A 19,687-nucleotide genomic window follows, 5' to 3' on the forward strand; every position below is an offset into this window, starting at 1 on the left:
CCTGTATGTTCTGGAGGAATATAAGTAGAAAATATTGATGTTCATTGTGGACGGAATTTAAAGGAACGTCTTGTTATTCTCAGTTAACATTATAGCAGGCCTTTGAAGTGAATTTATTCTTGAAATCCACTGTTTGCAATCTCAAAACTCTCTATTAAAATTCATTACCAGAGGCAACCTATGTGATAGTATTAAAGAAAATTAATTATTTGGAAATAGAACATGTGCTACCTTGCTTTGCATGCTCCCAGTCTAGTTCTGTAGGCTTATCTGTCTAGTGTAGTAATTAATGCTAATCTGAATTTTCAGGTCATTGATATGGTAAGATATTAATTGGCTTGTTTCACTTTCACCAGGACTGAGCTTACACAGTATTCACTGAAATGTCATTAGAAAGAAGCGTGCAAATATGTGGACAAGTCACAATTGTTTCTTACTGCTGCGGCTACATTGAGGGTCCCTAGCAATAATTGCTTTAAGTAATGGATATTAAACAACTACCTTTTAGTCTGGGATCAACTGTAGAGACTGCAAGCTCATCAAAAACGGACCTCTGAACCCTTCTGTATTGAGCTGTATTGTAATTGTTTCCTTTAATTTTGTGAAGTGCTAAGCGAATGGTTTAGCAATATTTAAATCCTGTATTATAATAATAATAATAATAATAATAGAGATTTTCTAATGACCGGAACATCAACAGAGAAGATTTGGTGCTCATTCAAACAGTATTAAACCAAAAAGATTTATTAAATTGCTCCTTACCAGTTCTTAGATGTGTTGGCTGCATTGTTTTTCTTTTTAGTATTTCCTTCCCTTATTTTCACCTGGTGATCCTGCCAATAAGTTTTTTTTTTCAAAAGAACAAGCTCTCCTGCAGATGTAGCAGTTACGAGATGAGACAAACAATTTATTACTGACAGGGGTGATTACAATGATCAGCTTTTATTTAGTTACTGTATATAAGACCTTTATCCAAAAAGGAAAAAACTGCTTATAAAGTTTTTGAATGGTTCCTCCTGTTCTCATTCATTCAGAGTGGGGGCACTCTAAGATAACAGAGGGATAAAGCTGGAAAAAAAAAGAAAACAAATGCAGCCACAGCATCTAAGGATTGGTAAGCTGCAATATAATACATTTGGGGTTTTGGGTTTAATACCACTTTAACATTACAAAACAATATATCCTTTATCTAGCATCCTTCAGTGCAAAAAGGTTGGGGGTCATTGCAGAGGATCGTGGGAAAGGACAATTGTGTATTCAAACCCCTGACACTGATACTTTTTATTTAGAATTTAAGATAATATTTCTCTTTCGTTCTCTGACGGACACAGCTCCTTTAATTCTTGACCTTAGGGTTATCACGCCACTTCAGGAGAGGACTAGGCAGAACATGTAACACATGTAAAAACAGCAAGACTGCACAGCACCGCCCAGGGGTCGGTCCCTCTGGCTATAACCCCTCACCCTGCTTCCTGCAGCTCAGTTTTTTTTCTGCCTAGTGTAGGAGAAGGATCTGGCTCCCTGGAGGGACCATGGGTCCTGGGATTTTTTTCATTTTTTCTACAATTTTTGATCCTGTGATCTACTATCAACAGCCGGCTGGGTGATAGGCTGGATACTATAGATCCTTCTAGTCTCCCCAGCCTGGCCATCGAGCGTGAGCAGTCCCTAGCTATGCGCTTGGTCGGCCACGACATGCCCCTGCTGCTCCAGGGGCGGCCGGTGAGCTATATGCTCCAGGGCACACATATGACTGGGCTACTGCTGTTTGTGTCCCAGTGTGCTGTGGCCAGCAGCCACCCCGTACTGCTCGGTGATGGGTCTGTGGTGGAATGCGTCCAGCAATCCCGACAGGAAGGGTAAATACGGCTTTCCCTGTCTCGGCAGGATAGAGCAAGTGGGCATTCCCTGGGAGGTCGACTAGGAGGTCTCTCACTCCCCCTTTCCTCTCTCCCTATCCCTCATTCCCTCCTCCCCCTTCTGGGGCCGCTGTGCGACTGGGCATGTATGTACCTAGGCTGGGTCTGTGTACCTCAGAAACAGCGCAGTTTTCACTCTGAGCACTTTGTGACTGAAACAGGGCAGAGCGGTCAGGGTGGGGAATTCTGCGGACCAGTCTGTGAGCAGCTAGGAGGTTGGGATTTGTGTACCTTGCCTTAAGTTCCTAAGTTGTGGCAGGCCAGTAAGGGTCAGCATGGTGTCAGAAGCTGGCACTTCTTCCCCAGACATCCCTGCTATTACAACCGGCTCACCTGCCAAAAATGCGGTGCCTATGGACGCTTTGTCGGCGGTCCTGGAGACCTTTGTTGCCAGGGTGGAAGCAGCATGCGGGCGCAAGGGGGGTAAAAAACACCCCCTACCCCCTGTCTTCTGGGGAGAGCTCTGATTCAGACTCTGGTCTTGCGGTAACTGGCGTCCCTGTTCTGACGCGTCAACGGTGAGAATGACTCTGTGTCCGGGTTAGCGCAGGAAAAAGCGCTAGTAAGAGCACTTATCACTGCGGTGTGGGATACCCTGAAAATACAGGATGCAACAGGAACCTGCTGAGGTGGCGGCCCCTTTTGGGTCCCGCAAACCGGCCCGCACGCCTAAGGTGTTTCCATATTTGACTTATTTTGATAAGTTCATCTACAAGGAATGAGGAAGTTCGCAGCGGGCCTTTTCAGTCCCAAGAAGAATGGCAGTGCATTACCTCTTTGAGGAGAGCCTTCTGAAAAAATGGACGTCTCATCCAGTCATTGACCCCCTGATATCCAGGTTAAATAAAGTAACCACAATTCCGGTAGAAGGGACTCCTGCCTTCAAGGATCCTGCCGACAAGCGGGCCGAAGCAGTGGCCCGGTCCATGTTTACAGTAGTGGGGTCAGAGTTACGACCTGTGCTGGCCACGACCTTGGTGTCGCAGAGACTTACTGAATGGGCAAAGCGGTTGCACCGTGAATTGGAGAAGCAACAGGCTCCCCCAGTCTGCGTAGAGCTGGCAGACCAGTTGGTGCATGGCCTTAAGTATGTCTGTGATGCGGCCCTGGATATGGTCCCCTTGCTCCCTAGAGAATCAGTATCAGCAGTGGTGTTACAGCGCCTGATTTGGCTGAAATGCTTGTCTGCGGACCATGCATCTAAAAAAGCTCTAGCGGCTTTGCCCTTCCAAGGTGAGTTTCACTGGATGACATTATTAAAAATGTTATCGGTGGGAAGAGCATGTTGCTCCCACAGTCTAGGAAGGGTAAGGAGCCATGCTATAGGCAAGGGCCTTCTTTTTGCGCTCAGAGACGGCTTTTTCGCCCGCCCGGGTCGGCAGGTAAGCATTTCCAGTCTGACAAGGCGCCTGCTGAAGGTCAAAAGCGTCCCTGGTTTCGCAAGCCAAACAAGTCTGAGAACAAAAATGTTACCGCATGAAGGTTTGCCCCCGCCCAACTCTCGGGTGGGGGGGGAGGGTTGCCTTCGGGAGTTTGCAGCTTGGTGGACCTCTCTACTGCCCGACCAGTGGGTTTGCGAACTGGTTTCATTGAGATACCAATGGTTTCATTGAGTCCACCAAACAGATTTTTTTCCCTCCAACCTACCTCTACTTCCACCTCGTCGGGAAGCCCTGTTCGGGGCAGTACAGGATCTGCTACTGCGCGGGGTGATAGTACCTGTACTGACGCTGAAAAGGTTTCAGGGATTCTACTCCAATCTGTTTGTAGTTCCCAAAAAGGAAGGGGTACGTCCAATCCTGGACTTGAAGGCCCTCAACAGCTTTGTGAAAGTGCAAAGGTTCAGGATGGAATCAGTTCGCTCCGTGGTCGCTGCACTCCATTAAGGGGACTTCCTGGCATCCCTGGATATCCAGGACGCGTATTTACATGTACCCATATGCCTCAGGCTTCAAAGGTTTCTGCGATTTGCAGACGGGGAAGAGCACTATCAGTTTGTGGCTCTCCCTTTTTGCCTGGTGTCAGCACCCCGAGTCTTTACCAAAGTTTTAGTTCCAATTCTGGTGCTGGTAAGGCAACGTGGGATCACAATCGTGGGTTACCTAGACGACCTCCTTCTGAGAGCAGCTTCCGCCTTAGAACTAAGGGAGGATGTAGCGATCACAATGCAGACTCTCCGGGAGTTTGGTTGGGTGCTGAACCTAAAGAAGTCGGTGATAGTACTGACTACTGTTGGACTCCTCAGAAGCGAGAGTTTTTCTCCCTTCAGACAAGCTGCAGACTCTTTAAGCTGCGGTGAAGTTGTTGATGAACCATAGGTGGTCATTGCTGCGCTTCTGCATGAGCGTTCTGGGCCTCATGTTAGCCACTTTCGAGGTGGCCGAGGAGGTCTTGCAGAAGGAGATTTTGTCAAAATGGAATAAATCTCCATTATCCCTGGATTGTCAAATTTGGGTGAGCCAGTTAGTCAGGGATTCCCTTCTCTGGTGGCTGAGGTCTCCGGCCCTTCGGTCCAGTAGATCGTTCCTTCCTCTCAATTGGACGGTGATGACAATGGACACCAGCCTGACTGGTTGGGGGGGGGAGTGCTGGAAGTACAGTCGGCCCAGGGCCTTTGGTCACGGGAAGAATCCAAAATACCGAGGAACAAGGAGCTCAGCTGCAGCACAGAGCAGCACGTGCCGGCCCTGTCAGCCATATATATCCCGGGCGTAGAAAACTGACAGACAGACTACCTAAATCATCAGATGCTGGACCTAGGGGAATAGTCGTTGCATCTGGAGGTATTCAGGCTCCTTTGCCTAAGGTGGGGCACACCAGATGTGGACCTCTTGGCCTCTCGGCTCAATCGGAAGGTGCAGAGGTTTGTGTCCAGGACAAGAGACCCCTGGGCAGACACGTGAGGTGATTTATGCCTTTCCCCCACTCAAGCTTCTACCACGTCTACTGCGCAGAGTAGAGGCTGAGGGGATTCCAGTAATTCTGATTGCGACAGATTAACCTCGACGTCTTTGGTACACCGACCTAGTATGACTGTTGGTGGATGTTCCTTGGCGGCTACCGCTGCGAGAAGACCTTCTAGCGCAAGGTCCGCTACTTCATCCTGCTTTACTGTCGCTGGTTTTAACGGCATGGCTGTTGAAAGCCAGTTGCTAAAGGACCGAGGTCTGTCAGACTCGGTAATCTCCACTATGCTGAGGGCAAGGAAGTCTTCTTCTCTGAAGATTTATCATCGTACATGGAAGGCTTACATCTCCATGTGTGAGGAGATGGGGTGGCGTTCACACACTTATTCAGTTTCCAGGATCCTGCTGTTTTTACAGCGAGGAGTGGATCAGAAACTTGCCTTAAGCACCATCAAGGGACAGATATCAGCCTTGGTTGTCTTTTTCTAATGCCCCTTGGTGACTCATTGGTGAGTACCTTTGTCCAAGGGGTTTGACATGTATTCCCTCTGGTTCAATCACCGCTACCTCTGTGGGATCTGAATCTTGTTGCTTCAGAAACCGCCGTTTGAGAACATTAGGGAGATTCCCTTGTTAACACTATCTCAGAAAGTAGTTTTTCTAGTGGTTATTACATCTGTCATGCAAGTCTCCCTACCTGGTCAAGGATAAGGTGGTGCTACGCCCTCTTTCCTTCCAAAGGTGTTTTCAGCATTCCATCTAAATGAGGACATTGTGTTACCTTCCTTATGTGCTAAGCTGACACACCCAAAAGAGGTTGCCTTACATTCCCTGGACGTGGTCTGGGCTTTACGAGTGTATCTGTCTGCTACGGCTCACTTTCCTGAAGTCAGACTCTCTGTTTGTCTCGGTGGCTGGTCCGAAAAAAGGTCTGGTGGTCTCATTGTCTACCATTTCTCGATGGATCAGACAGATCGTGGTTCAGGCCTATGCCTTAAAGGGGCAGCTGCCCCCTTTTCCTGTCACGGCTCATTCCTCCAGAGAAATTCGGACCTCCTGGGCTATCAAGTGTCTGTCTCCCAGGTGTGATGCACAAGTTGGCCGCTGGTTTTGACGGTGGCCATTTAAGATGGCAACTCATCTGTTGAGGTGTTCCCTTTGTTGTGGGCAAAGTTATGTTTTGCTGTTTCCACCCCTCGTTTTTTGACACTGCTTGGGGACGTCCCTAAGGTCAAGATTTAATGGAGCTGTGTCCGTCAATGAACAAAAGAGAAAATGGGATTTTTGTACCATAAAACACCATAAAATCCTTTTCTCTGAAGTTTATTGACAGACACAGCACCCACCCCTCCTATTTATGTTTGTACTGCTTTTTGACGAACTGAGCTGCAGGAAGCAGGGTGAGGGGTTATAGCCAGAAGGACCGCCCCTGGATGGTGCTGTGCAGTCTTGCTGTTTTTTACATGTGTTACATGTTCTGCCTAGTCCTCTGCTGAAGTGGCGTGATAACCGTAAGGTCAAGAATTAAAGATGCTGTGTCCATCATAGTTTCATAGTTAGTAAGGTTGAATAAGGACACCAGTCCAACTAGTTCAACCACGCAGGTAGTATCGTGGTTGGGATTCGAACCAGAGACCCTTCTTAGTGCTAGGTGAGAGTGCTAACTACTACACCACTGTGCCGCCCCCATCAATGAACTTCAGAGAAAAGGATTTTACGGTGAGTACAAAATCCCATTTTTTTAGCTAGAAAATTGCTTAGAACTTGCAATATATATATATATTTTTTTTTTTAACAGGCACTAGAGAATAAAATGGTAGACGTTGCAAATTATTATGTCACACAGTATTTATGCAGTGTAAAAGATGATGCTACTTACAGTAAGTAGATACCTAACATGTCACCCTTTAAAATTGCGCACACTTGTGGAAAAATTACAAACTACGATACTTAAAAATCCCCATAGGCGATGCTTTTCAATTTTTATAGGTTACAAATTTAGAGTTACAGAGGAGTTCTAACACTAGAATTATTGCTCTCACTATAACATGTGTGGTAATATCTCACATGTCTCATGTGAGCATGCATATGCTTGCTCGTTTCTGCACGTGAGCATGGAGGGACGGGCACACTTTAAAAAAAAAAAACACTTGTTTTTCTATAACACGAAAATGTAAACATCCCTTGTGAAAGAAATAAGGCATGACAGGGCCATCAGACAACCCCAGATCTACCCTCTACCCTGAAAAGCATTAGATCAACAAAAAAAAGCACTGATCTCATGCTGTCCAAAAAAAAAAATGCCAGTGTTTACATATGCCCTAACCGGAAGTGATGTAATGCCATCAATTCCGGTCTCCTAGACCATAGAGTCAGCCAGGGACCTTCCAGTGCTCGGCCAGCTCTATGATAACCCGGCAGCACCACTGATTTGGATACCAGGTTCCCTGTTCACATAGCACAGGAGAACCCAGAGAGGCACTGGTGGGTGGCAGGATGGAAAGGGATGCCCCCTGCCACCTGTAAAAGCAACCCATCGGCTAATCCACTGCTAGGATGGCTTTTAAATAGCATTGTCGGCTGAAAAATAAATATTGGGGTTAGTGCATACAGCTTCAGCCAGTACCCCTGTATAACCACTTGAATCCGTACATATATGTGATTTGGTGGCAAGTGGATAAACAATATACCTGCATTCAGATCCATAAACCAAATTTTAATTGCATTCAAATTTTGTGTAAATGTATCCTCAAGTTTCTGACAGAATCTTTGTCCTCGTCTATTCCATACCAGTAAAAGTCCCTAGACTCCAGAAAAGCAGAAAGTTTCTTAAAAATATCTTGCAACACAAAGCTATTTATATCGAGGTCTAATGGATATCTTAGAAACAGCTGAGTTCAGACCTTTAACAGCTCCAGAGATGGATAACCTCACTTGACCTCTGCAGTTAGAAAAAAACTAAAGTTAAAATATAGCATTTATCTTTTTTGTTTATTGAAGGACACAATTATATCAGTGGATCGAGACCACTGGGTATTGCACCAACCGCAAGAGTAGCAGCACATATTCAGTTTTTTGCCTATTACTTAGGGGATAGGACTTACAAAATTTTGCCCTTTTCAATAAGTTATTAAACATTTTAAATAGAAAATATATTTTCAATGAACATTTTGAGTTATTGTTGTTGTGTTTACCTTATAATTGAACTCCAGAAAATAAGTCCCCCCATACAGTGGTTCATGGTTATCAACAATATTCAGATATGCCGTGGCGTTTTAACGATGCTCAATTGGTACTAAGGGGCTCAAAGTGTGCCAAGAAAATATCCCCCACACCATTACACCACCACCACCAGCCTGAACTGTTGATACAAGGCAGGGATTGGTCCATGCTTTCACTTTGTTTACTCAAATTCTGACCCTACCATCTGAATGTCACAGCTGAAATCAATACTCTTCAAGCCAGGCAACATTTTTTTTAATCTTCTGTTTTACGATTTTGGTCAGCCTGTGCGAATTGTAGTCTCAGTTTCCTGTTCTTAGCTGACAGGAGTGGCACCTGGTGTATTCTTCTGTTACTGTAGCCCATCTGCTTCAAGGTTTGATGTGTTGGGCGTTCAGAGATGGTATTCTGCATACCTTGGTTGTAAAGAGTGGTTATATGAGTTAATGTTGCCTTTCTGTCATCTCAAACCAGTCTGCCCATTCTCCTCTGACATCAGCATGGCATTTTTGTCCACACAACTACCGCTCACTGGATATTTTCTTTTTTCGGATCAATCTCTGAAAACCCTAGAGATGGTTGTGTGTGAAAATCCAAGTAAAGCAGCAGTTTTTGAAAGACTCAGATCAGCCCGTCTGGCACCAACAACTATGTCATGTTCAAAGTCACTTAAATTCCCTTTCATCCCCATTCTCATGAGCGATTTGAACTTCAGCAAGTCGCCTTCACCACTTCTAGATTTCTAAATGCATTGTTGCCATGTGATTGGCTGATTAGCAATTTGTGTTACCAAGCAACTGAACAGATGTACCTAATAAAGTGGCTGGCGTGACACATTCTCTTTAAGGAATTAAGACATTACAAGCGATTATAGTTACAAAATCATCCAAAGCTCCTTGTCCAGCTAGATTTCCAGTATTCTTTTATATGAAATTTTCCCCTGCTCTATACTAAACACAATGAAAGATGTTGGCACTATATGAATCAATGATTATATTATTAGTCACTGAAATCCTCTAAATCTTTTAATATCCTTATGATATAAAATAGGTAAAACATTATGCTATATACGCTGTACATGTTGAAGTTGGCAGTGTCCCATGTAACAAAATGAGGCATGTGAAGGAATTCCTGCATGTGTATTGTTCTCTGTGGAGGATTCCGGTACATCCAACAATGGATGTACTGTACTGGTTCTTAACAGTAGCTGATTAATAAAAACCCATACTCTACTGGATTGATATCCCTAGGCAGTGAAAACTACATTTCTTATTTACATTTTTTCTTGCCTTAATGTTTTAGGCGTGTTCTAAAGTTATCTCATCTTCTCAGCTTGTCCCCGGTGAAATGCAAATTATGGAAATCCTCAGTCATGTGACAGCAAATTGTACGAAACACAATATGATTAAGCAGCACAAAGTGGGGAAAGTTGGCATGCTCCCATTTCATCATATACTTTCTAGAAATGTGGATAAATTATTTTAAGTACACACATTATCTATTGCCATGCACTTTTGAACTGTTTATCATTTGTAGATTGTATTAAGTGCCTCTGTTTTTGTTATATTCTTCAAAGTGTTGTTCATTTTATAGCATTGTATGAAATCATTTCATAGGGGTTTACTTCTAAAAGATACAAATAGATGCTTTTTTGCATTGGAATTGGTTATAAAAATATTTGGATTAAATGTTTGCACAATTGTTTTTTTATAAATACATGGTATCTGAAAAATACTTTGGTAATGGATTAGGGAAATAGATTTTTGAACATTTTTCCACCAAAAATTTCCAGACAATTCGCATCATCCTAATTCTGAAGTAGTTCAAAGAATAGAAGCTAAAAAAGGAACCTTCTTCAAGGTGAAAGATATTTGCCATTATTTTGGATTTTTTTTTACCTCTTGGTGGCAGGAAAACCTGTCAGAATTGACTCATCCTAATTATATTATATAGAATGCCTATTTATTACTGAGCAGCCTACAAATACTGTTTTTAAAATTGTGTTATCACGGTCTGCTGCCTTACCCCATTTTTATAAAATATAAAACAGGTGGATCATGTTCTGGTCTCAGCCTGCTAGACGAGGAAGCACTCGCCTGACTTGTACTAAGGAGCATGTGGTACAATGCATTGGGGGGGGGAGCCTCCCCTTTCCAGTGGCGTCGCTAGGGTTGGTGTCACCTGGTGCGGCAAAACATGGTGTCACCCCTCTCCTGTCTATCCTAACCAGCCCCCTGCAGGCAGTGCACGGTCACTGGGCGCACCCCCAAACAGCCCCTGCAAATTATATTATAGGGTGGTATAGGGCAGGTTGGGGGGGTATAGGGTAGGCTCGGGTGGTATAGGGCAGGTTGGGGTGGCATAAGGCAGGTTGGAGTGACATAGGGCAGGTTGCGGTGGCATAGGGCAGGTTAGGACTCTATGTAGAGACAGACAGTGTACAGTAACTTACAGCATGCCCGGAGATGAAGACACCCGGGGCTGCTGTGTTCTCACCCTTTTCTTTTCCAGCTGCGGGATCAGCCAGAGTGAAGGAGTCTGTGGGAGGACTGCAGAAGGGAGCCACATCCTCAGCTCTGCCCATCAACTCTGGCTGCCTCTGGAGATATTAGAGATCCCGAACTCAACAGCTTAAGATGGAGGAGTGTTACAGACAGCCTCCCCCGTACAGCTTTGTGCCTTTGCTCGCTCCGCTCCTCTGCAGCTCTGCAAGCAGAAGCAATATAATACTGTGTAGTGGTGGGCAGCGGCCCCTGGTGTCACCCCTCTAGCGTATGTCACCCGCTGCGACCCACACCCCTATAGCAATGCCACTGCCCCTTTCTTCCTGGCTTGAGCAGTTGATGTTAAATAAAATCATGACAGAATGCAATTGAGGACATGCATTAAGACTTCATGAAGACTAATGTCTACTGGCGGTAGTAAAGGCAGCTGGCTGAAACTTTAACCCAGTCATATATGGACCAAAATTCAGCTGGTTCAGCAGAGGCCAGCCGAATTTCGATCCATTTATTGTCAGGCTGGTTGTATACAAATCAATCTATTGATCAACTTGTGTACAACCAGCCTGCTGGAAAAACAATTCTCTATGCTATGCAAAGACTCAGCGGGAGAGACACCCCCATCCACATCGAGTATGTGGATGGGGGAAGTGAGTCATTTTCTTCATTCAACCCACTGGTTGAATGAAAAAAATCTACTCTTGTAAGGTCAGCCTTAGTCTTCATCAAGCCTTCACACAAGTCTCCTAGTACATTTTGTCATGATTTTTTAACATAAAGTTGAACTTTTCTACAAGGTGCTCCTCCACATCCAAGAATTTACTACCTAAAGTCTAGTACACACAATAATATTATCGGACGAATGAGCGCCTTTTTTTTTTGCATGCTAGTCTCCTTATCGAAAAAGCATAGGTTACTAAAGTACGAACATTCTCATACGACAGAATAAAAATTCGGAAGTGATATAATGTATTTGTATTGTATTTTTGGACGAAAACTGTACCGTTTAAATGAAAATCCTACAAGAATTTTTTTTGTGTTTGTCCCTTTTGAAAATTTCAGACAAAGTCTGTGTACTATTACAATTGATTCAATTTTTTTAAAGATATTCTGATCATGTGTACGGAACTTAATAAAGCGGGATTCCACCCTAAAGTGGAACCTCCGCTGATCGGACCCCCCCCCCCCCCTCCGGTGTCACAATTGACACCTTTCAGGGGGGAGGGGGGTGGAGATACCTGTCAAAGACAGGTATTTTCACCCACTTCCGGGCATAGACTCCCACGGGAGTCTACGCCATTTCCTGCCCTGCCGCGCTGTCTGCTGGGACACACACGGGTCCCAGTGACAGCGCGGAGATTTTCTATTGCGCGGCGCGGCTCGCGCATGCGCAGTAGGGAACCGGGAAGTGAAGCCGATTCGCTTTACTTCCTGATTCCCTCACCTCGAATGGCGGCGGCAGCAGCCGAGGCCCGAGCGGTCGAACGGCCTCGGCTGCCGGCATCGCTGGAACCCGGGACAGGTGAGTGTCCATTTATTAAAAGTCAGCAGCTGTAGTATTTATAGCTGCTGGCTTTTAATATTTTTTTTTTTTTGGGCGGAATCCCTCTTAAGTTTAGTAAGAGCACTAATAACAGAATAATACATGCAAACTTATTTACTAACAATGAGTTTAAAGAAATCACCTTGGTTCCTGGACAATATAACTGACTATGCTTTTATCAGAGTGGCAACATGAATTGTATTAACTTACAGCATGAATCATTCAGCTTGTTGGTTTGTTACTGGCAAACAAAGAATGACTCAGTTTATGGTTCCTGAACTGTTCCGTCTTCATTTATCTGTTTTTTGAAGGACAAGCCTGTGCTTCCTTAGCATTGCTAAAACTGTGTAGACATCCCAACAACCTTATGTAAAAATGAAGGAAAAGGGGTCTAATAATCAATTATTTATCACTTTAAAGAAGAGGAAAACTTTCATAAAAATGTTTCCTTACTCTTCTGCCCCCCCAAGCAGATGTACCTCACACTTCCCTCTCAAAGCATTATACTTACTTTGATCTCACACCAAGGTCTGCGGCATTGTTCAAATTACTGGCTTCTTCACCAAATGTTTGAATGTTTTCAGTTTTGCCCCATAGACTTCCCTGGGGCTCTTATTATTATACAGGTTTTATATAGCGCCAACAGTTTGCTCAGCGCTTTACAACATAAGGGCAGACATTACATTTACATTACAATTTGGCACAAGAGGAATAAGAGGGCCCTGCTCGTTAGAGCTTACAATCTAAAAAGGAAGGGGCAATTGATACAGGAGGTAATTGCTGTGGGGGATGAGCTGATGGGGGAAGTAAAACAGTGTTAGTTAGAAGCAGGATAGGCTTCTTTGAAGAGAAGGGTTTTCAGGGATCGTCTGAAGATGGATAGATTAGGGGACAGTCGGACAGATTGGGGTAGGGAGTTCCAGAGGATGGGAGAAGCTCTGGAGAAATCCTGGAGGCGAGCATGGGAGGAGGGGACAAGGGAGCTAGAGAGCAGGAGGTCTTGAGATGACCGAAGAGGGCGGTTTGGTTGGTATTTTGGGACCAGGTCAGTGATGTAGCTGGGGACAGAGTTATGGATGGCTTTGTAAATTATTGTTAGTACTTTGAATTTTATTCGTTGGGTGAGTGGAAGCCAGTGCAGGGATTGGCAGAGAGGGGTGGAGGACACTGAATGGCTGGTAAGGTGGATGAGTCTGGCAGCAGCATTCATTATGGACTGGAGGGGGGATAGCCTATGTAAAGGTAATCCAACGAGGAGGGAGTTGCAGTAGTCGAGGCGAGAGATGACCAGGGAGTGAATTAGAAGCTTGGTGGTGTCATTAGTTAAAAAGGGGCGTATTCTGGAAATGTTGCGGAGGTTGAGGCGGCATGATTTGGACAGGGCTTGTATGTGGGCCTGAAAGGACAGTTCGGAGTCTAAGGTTACCCCTAGCACCTTGGCATGTGGGGATGGACTGATAGATGTGCCATTGATCTTGACAGAGAAGTCAGGTGAAGGGGTACGTGGGGGAGGAAATATTAAGAGCTCGGTTTTAGATAGATTAAGTTTTTCACCTTCTTATCTATATATTTGACCCATATATGTCTATGGGGCTGAACTACACATGCACGGCATCTGGCGAAGAGGCCAAAGGAGCAAAGTAAACAATGCTGCAGTCCTCGGCATGAGATTTAGGTAAGCAAAGATCTTTGAGAGGTTAGGGTAGGCTACATCCTCTTAAGTGGGTGATGGCAAAAAGGTGAAAAACTTTTCTGTGAACGTTTCCTCACCCTTTAAAGTGAAAATTCTATTTAAAAGTGAAAAGTGCAGCGCATATATATATATATACCGGTACATATATAACCAAAAATGTTTTGATGTGTGTTAAACAAACACAATAAAAACGTATAAGTGACTGGTATTAAATAAGTGTATACCAATATTAAAGTGCATAATTGCTAAAAACATATAATACGTGCAAAATCAATTGCTGATGGCCACAATGGATAAAGTGGTGGATAAAAAACAATATTCAATAAGGCTTGGCTAAGGATGGAATGTTCACCGACATCTACTTTTAAAAGTTCAGAAAGAAAACTGAACACATATGAAAAATGAAGATCTGGAAAGAAGTCTGTTCAATGAAGAATGTGATGGATAATCGTCTGTTACAGAATCATCAGGGATTTTCATCCACCACCCAGGTGTAGGGGTAGGTACTCTTACCGAAAATTGTGGACTCACATGCCAGCAGCAGTGAATCAAACAAGTGTGAGAATAGGGACAAGAACTCTGACAACGTCACTGAAAATCCAGGTGCAATGTGCCAATGTCTCGTTCAGTCTATGATCATAGATTAGGTCATAAAAGAAAAAAAGGGCCTCCACATAGCTTAGATCAAAAATGGATGGGTTTATTTAAAAAGACATAAGTACAAACATCAAGGCTGATGTGTGCATATATCAAATCAATGTGATCACAAAGAGTTCCAATGAGCCCAATGTATATAACCCGACATGTTTCGTCCTAAAGGACTTCAACTGGGGTATGGGCCAGCTCCCCAACATTGTGCAAATATATGTATAAAGCGTAGGGCAATCAATATCCCAATTAGCGTTTAGCACGGTGCCAGTCCGTTCCCAGCACTCAGATGTGTCCATCATGATGGATGGCGTAGGTTCCATGCCTCATACTCAGTGCTAGCGAGTGGAAGGATGATGATCACATGATATCACGCATGATGCCCAAGCCTCGCTTTGACCAAGCATGGAAGCGTCATCAACGTCACACTGAGTATGCTCGCCAAGCCTCAATATGGATGAGTTTAGGCTTACAAACAGCTGTGATCTCGCGAAAACACGGCTGGAAACAGAAAACATTATAACACTAAGCAGGCCCCTTACGGCCACTTAAATTAAAAAGCAAAAAATCAAAATATTCCATTGGTCGATCAAGGCTAGGGCTCTCATACACAAAATCACTTGTGATGCTAACCTGATAAAAATGCACAAAAATACATGTAGATAATACATAATATATTCACGTTTTATACATATATTTGTGCAGTGTGGGGGAGCTGGCCCATATCCCAGTTGAAGTCCTTTAGGACAAAACGCATCGGGTTATAGAGAGGCCGCTCCGTACATTGCGCTCATTGGAACTCTTTGTGATCACGTTTATTTTATATCTCTCCATTTTCTTTTTCTTTCCGTTTTCAAAGGCTTTATTGAAAAAAGAGAACAGTTTATATAGATTGCTATACAATTGTCACACAAGAGATAAGAGAAAACAGTTACTTATTATATAAGTATTCCAATCTATATCTCTCCATTTTTCATGTGTGTTCAGTTTTCTTTGTGAACTATTATATGTGGATGTCGGTGAACTTTCCATCTTTAGCCAAGCCTTATTGATTATTGTTTTTTTTTTTGTCCACCACTTTACTCATTGTGGCCATCAGCAATTGATTTTGCACGCATGATATGTTTTTGGCAGTTATGCACTTTAATATTGGTACACACTTATTTAATACCAGTCACTTATACGTTTTTATTGTGTTTAACACACATCAAAACATTTTTGGTTATATATGTATATTAGCTCTGCACTTTTCACTTTTATCTTTCACAGTTTTGTTACATTGTAGTGTCAGCAGCTACCTTTGTTTTATAGTAGCGCAGTAATTTTCTATTGATTTCTGTTTAAAATTCTATTTAAGTTTTGTATTTTTAACTAACAAAAGCACACTATTTCTCTGAGCCTCTCCCAGATCTCCAATTTTTTTTTTGCTGTGATCTAACCTTCTTTTAGAGGGTGGCTATGCTCATTCTCCATGGTCCCACTGTATGTAGGAATGTGAACTAGGGACTATGGACTATGGGATTTGTAGTGTGTGTAGAGCTGTGCACATGACCTCAACTAACATGCATTGTTTTTTCCAAACAGAAGTGAGGGAGAAAAGGAGAGGTTCAGGATCTCACAGAGGACAATACAAGGAGGCAGAAAAACACAGTAAGAAACCATTTTATGAGAGCAGGGCCACTAAGTCGTGGATGTGTATGGACTATTTTTGGAGAATAAGGATATCAATTAGTGCCACTTTAAGGATTTATGTTCTTTTTCCTGTACATGCAGCCAATCCCTTCTTGAACCTTTGTAAAAAAAAGGATATGTATTCCTTGAGATTTCAGGTTTTGATGCTGTCATTTACATTGGCACCCATCTTTTGTTTGTGAACTTGTCTGAAAAAAAGAAAAAACATGTTAACAGGTTTTCTGTACTGGATAGGTAAATAGTAATAAAAAGGGCTGTAAGACATTTTTTTGAGAAAATATGCCTTCAAGCTCTCTTCAGAGCTGATTACCTAAATCCATGGCTAGCTGTTCCAATGCTCATTCCTTATTAATTCAGCACAGCAAGAAAGTGAACATAACATCAGCCCTCAAATTTTCCACTTACCTACTCGTATTTTGCGAGTGGAAAATAGTTTCTGGCGAGGAACTGGGCTGCCAGGGAGTGGGGGGGGGGGTGAGTTGGGATGTTGGGAGCAACGCTGGGATCGTGCACAACTCCTGCTGGATATATCCATATGCGCTTTATGACTACCTGTAAAGGCCCATACACATAATCAGACTTTTTGACAACAAACATGCAAAATAGCTGTTTTGGAGCAACATCCCATCGTGTGTACGCTCCATCGGACAAACTTTTTCGGTTTTCATCTGACTTTTGTTGGCTGTGCGAATGGACAAACTTTCTGGCAACAAAAGTCCGATGGAGCAAAGTCTGATCGTGTGTACAGAAAACCATAGGACTTTTGTACAAAGTACAAACACGCATGCTCAGAACCAATGCAAAAGATCAGACAACAATACAGAAGTTGACCAAAGGTGGCGGTAAAGCGCAGAAAAACCACATGATTTGGTGAAAATTGTCTGAAAAAGTCCTGCCGTGTGTATGCAATACAAGTTCTCGGCCAACGCCCTTTGTACAAATATCCACAGGAAAGTCTATACAAAGTCTAATCGTTTGTATGAGGCTTTATAGGGGTCATGGAAGTCTGGTGAGTAGGATGTGTGACAGGTGATGGTGGTGGAAGATTTTTCAGTAAATTTTACCTACTGTCCAGCAGGGATTTGAAGATCGTCTACACTATCTGAAGAAGTTGATACATTGTTTGAAGACTTTGATGCATTGTTTGAATATTCACTATTTGCATTACTTGGTGTTTGGAATTTTTATACACATATTATTATATCATCATGTTGGTGCTCAGTTGAAATCGCTTTTGCATGTTTGCACTTTATTATACCAGGAAATAATTTTTGCCTTGGCCATCAAGGTAAATTTTTTTCTGTAAAGGCTGGAGATGGAGTTTTAAATCTAATTGTGATCAGGATTTTTATGTAGTTTTTTTTAGTATGTTGGTATTATGTTAATTATTATTTGGGGTAATGCTAGAGAAAGTGGTGTATTATTTGTATTTTGGTAGTTTGATTTTCTGTTATTTATTAATCCATGTTATTTAATTTATGTTATATTTTAATGGTATGGATGGTTTATTAGAGTATAGTTTTAATTTGTTATTGGTGCTAATTGCTGTTATTGGTAGTTATATTGTGTCATTGTGTCTTGTTCTGTTTATTGTTGTGATCTTGTGTTTTCTTTAAAGTGGTAGTATGGTCAATTTTTTAACTTTTACCTACAGGAAAGCCTATAATAAGGCTTACCTGTAGGTAAAAATAATATCTCCTAAACCTGTACGGTTTAGGAGATATTACCCTCGGTATGAGCCGCTGACTGCAGCGGCGCATGCGCACAAGGGGGTTCTCTCCGTGAAAATCCGGCAGCGCTCGTGCGGCCGGACTGAAATCTCCCGCACGCATGCGCGGGAGTGACGATATCGCGGCTCCGGCCACTCACAGCGCCGGAGCCGCGATACCCGGAAGAGACGCCGAGGGAGCATGTCGGCTCCCTCGGCGTGGATAGGGCCAGATGTCGGGGCCTCGTTCTAAGGTAAGTATTTCATAATGAGCTAGTATGCGGTGCATACTAGCTCATTATGCATTTTGCTTTGCAGGTTTAAAAAATAAAATAAAAAAATTGCGGGTTTACTACCGCTTTAAGTGTGGCTGTGTCACAATAATTTCCCTTTGGAATTAATACAGTATTCTGATTCTGATTTATTTCACTCTGTCAGAAAGTGGTATGTTAAAAATGTGTGTTCTTTTAAATGTTCCTAGTCGCACTGCTTAATAATAATGAATGTTAAGTGTGTGAATTATTAAATATGTTGTATAGTTGGTCTATTTTGAACTCTGCATAACCATCAGATAAATATGACAGCGAGCACAATTATCTAAAGTAGTGCGATTCCCAGCATTCCCTTTCTTCCTCCTCTGGGACTCCATAGTATTTTCTTATGTCATGTGTGTCTTTTGCTTGTGCAATAACTTATCTTGCCTCACATACTCTGGCCTTTGCAAGTTTTTCAGTCCTCCATTTACTCACTTTGCATTGACAGTTAGTGGATGAGCCTGACCGACCATGACCTTATTTTTGCGCAAGCTAGGCCAGTTTTCCTAATGGCATAAAGCTTTTTATGTTGGTGATCTAGATTTATTGCTTGCTTCTAGTCTGTATTGTGGATTTTTGTGAGTAACATGTACCCTGGACAGTAATGGATGTGTTCACGTGGGTTCTGCTTGTTGGTGCAACATACAGCATTTAATGGGAAATTCAGCCATGAAGTTTACCTATTTATGGCAGTTACTAGTTATTAATGACATTGATTGTTGCGCCAGGCTTACTAGTGATTCATTTGTAGCTCTTTTTTCCTCAGTTGCCACTTGGTCTGATTACAAAGGTCTGTTGTATAGACCTTTGTAATCAATGTATCATTTAATTTATCAAAAATTTTATAATGCACTTAACTTTTTTTTCCAAGCCCAGCTTCAGCTCCTGATAATACTGCAGGATTGTGCATTACTTTATACATAGTACTACAAAAGACTGTCGAGGATTGAGGGCATTATACGGGAAACAGAGTGTGACCATGCTACAGGTGTGGTTGAAGACCATGCTGTAGTAGACAGACAGAGACTGAGGTTATGTTACATGAGACTGCTAGACATCACTTAAATTTCAGTCCCTTTACAACTCACGATGATCCCATTACTGATTGCTGGGATCCAAGTTGGGTACTAAGGCTGTAAAGTAAGGTCTAGCCATTGCTGTTAACAGTTTTAAAACTGTGAGGTTGCCATTGCTGACCTGTCCTTCTGAAAATGTCTGGCCGTCGTGGTGAATGTTTGGCATCAGTACTTTGAGTCACTAAGCTGAGTTAAGTATGCAGATGAGGACTTTTGCATTTGTACTGACTCTGCTGATGTTCCAGTCAGTTACTCAAGAGGTACTGAAGCCACACAGTGAGCTTCAGGGTGAGGCAGCTCGCACTTTCAGAAAGTGGTCAGAGTGTGTCTAAAGTAAATTTTTTTTTTTATATTTTGTTCTCTTATTTTTGGATAGAGTGGTGAGGGATAGGAAACCCGTGTGTCCCCATTTGAGAGGTTCACTCTCACTACTTGTTTTGGTACTGTCCTCAGGAGTAAAAAGGA

The 19,687-nt window shown here is 42.9% G+C and overlaps 1 protein-coding gene across 5 annotated transcripts in view; it reads left to right on the forward strand.

Moving 5' to 3' along the window:
* JAKMIP2 (janus kinase and microtubule interacting protein 2) overlaps positions 1-19,687 on the forward strand; it is a 189,614-nt gene that overhangs the window by 27,026 nt on the left and 142,901 nt on the right. For 4 of the 5 annotated variants that reach the window (XM_077472953.1, XM_077472954.1, XM_077472951.1 and 1 more), the window contains exon 2: positions 16,017-16,082. The exons of the other annotated variant lie outside the window; for it this stretch is intronic. The gene's annotated coding sequence lies outside the window, so the exon portion shown is untranslated. The remainder of the gene's footprint in view (positions 1-16,016; positions 16,083-19,687) is intronic. 5 annotated transcript variants of the gene reach the window in all.

The sequence above is a fragment of the Lithobates pipiens genome, unplaced genomic scaffold, assembly GCF_037356315.1.
Source record: "Lithobates pipiens isolate NorthernLeopardFrog02 unplaced genomic scaffold, aLitPip1_a1.2 Scaffold_8, whole genome shotgun sequence".
In the NCBI taxonomy this organism is placed as follows: domain Eukaryota; kingdom Metazoa; phylum Chordata; class Amphibia; order Anura; family Ranidae; genus Lithobates; species Lithobates pipiens.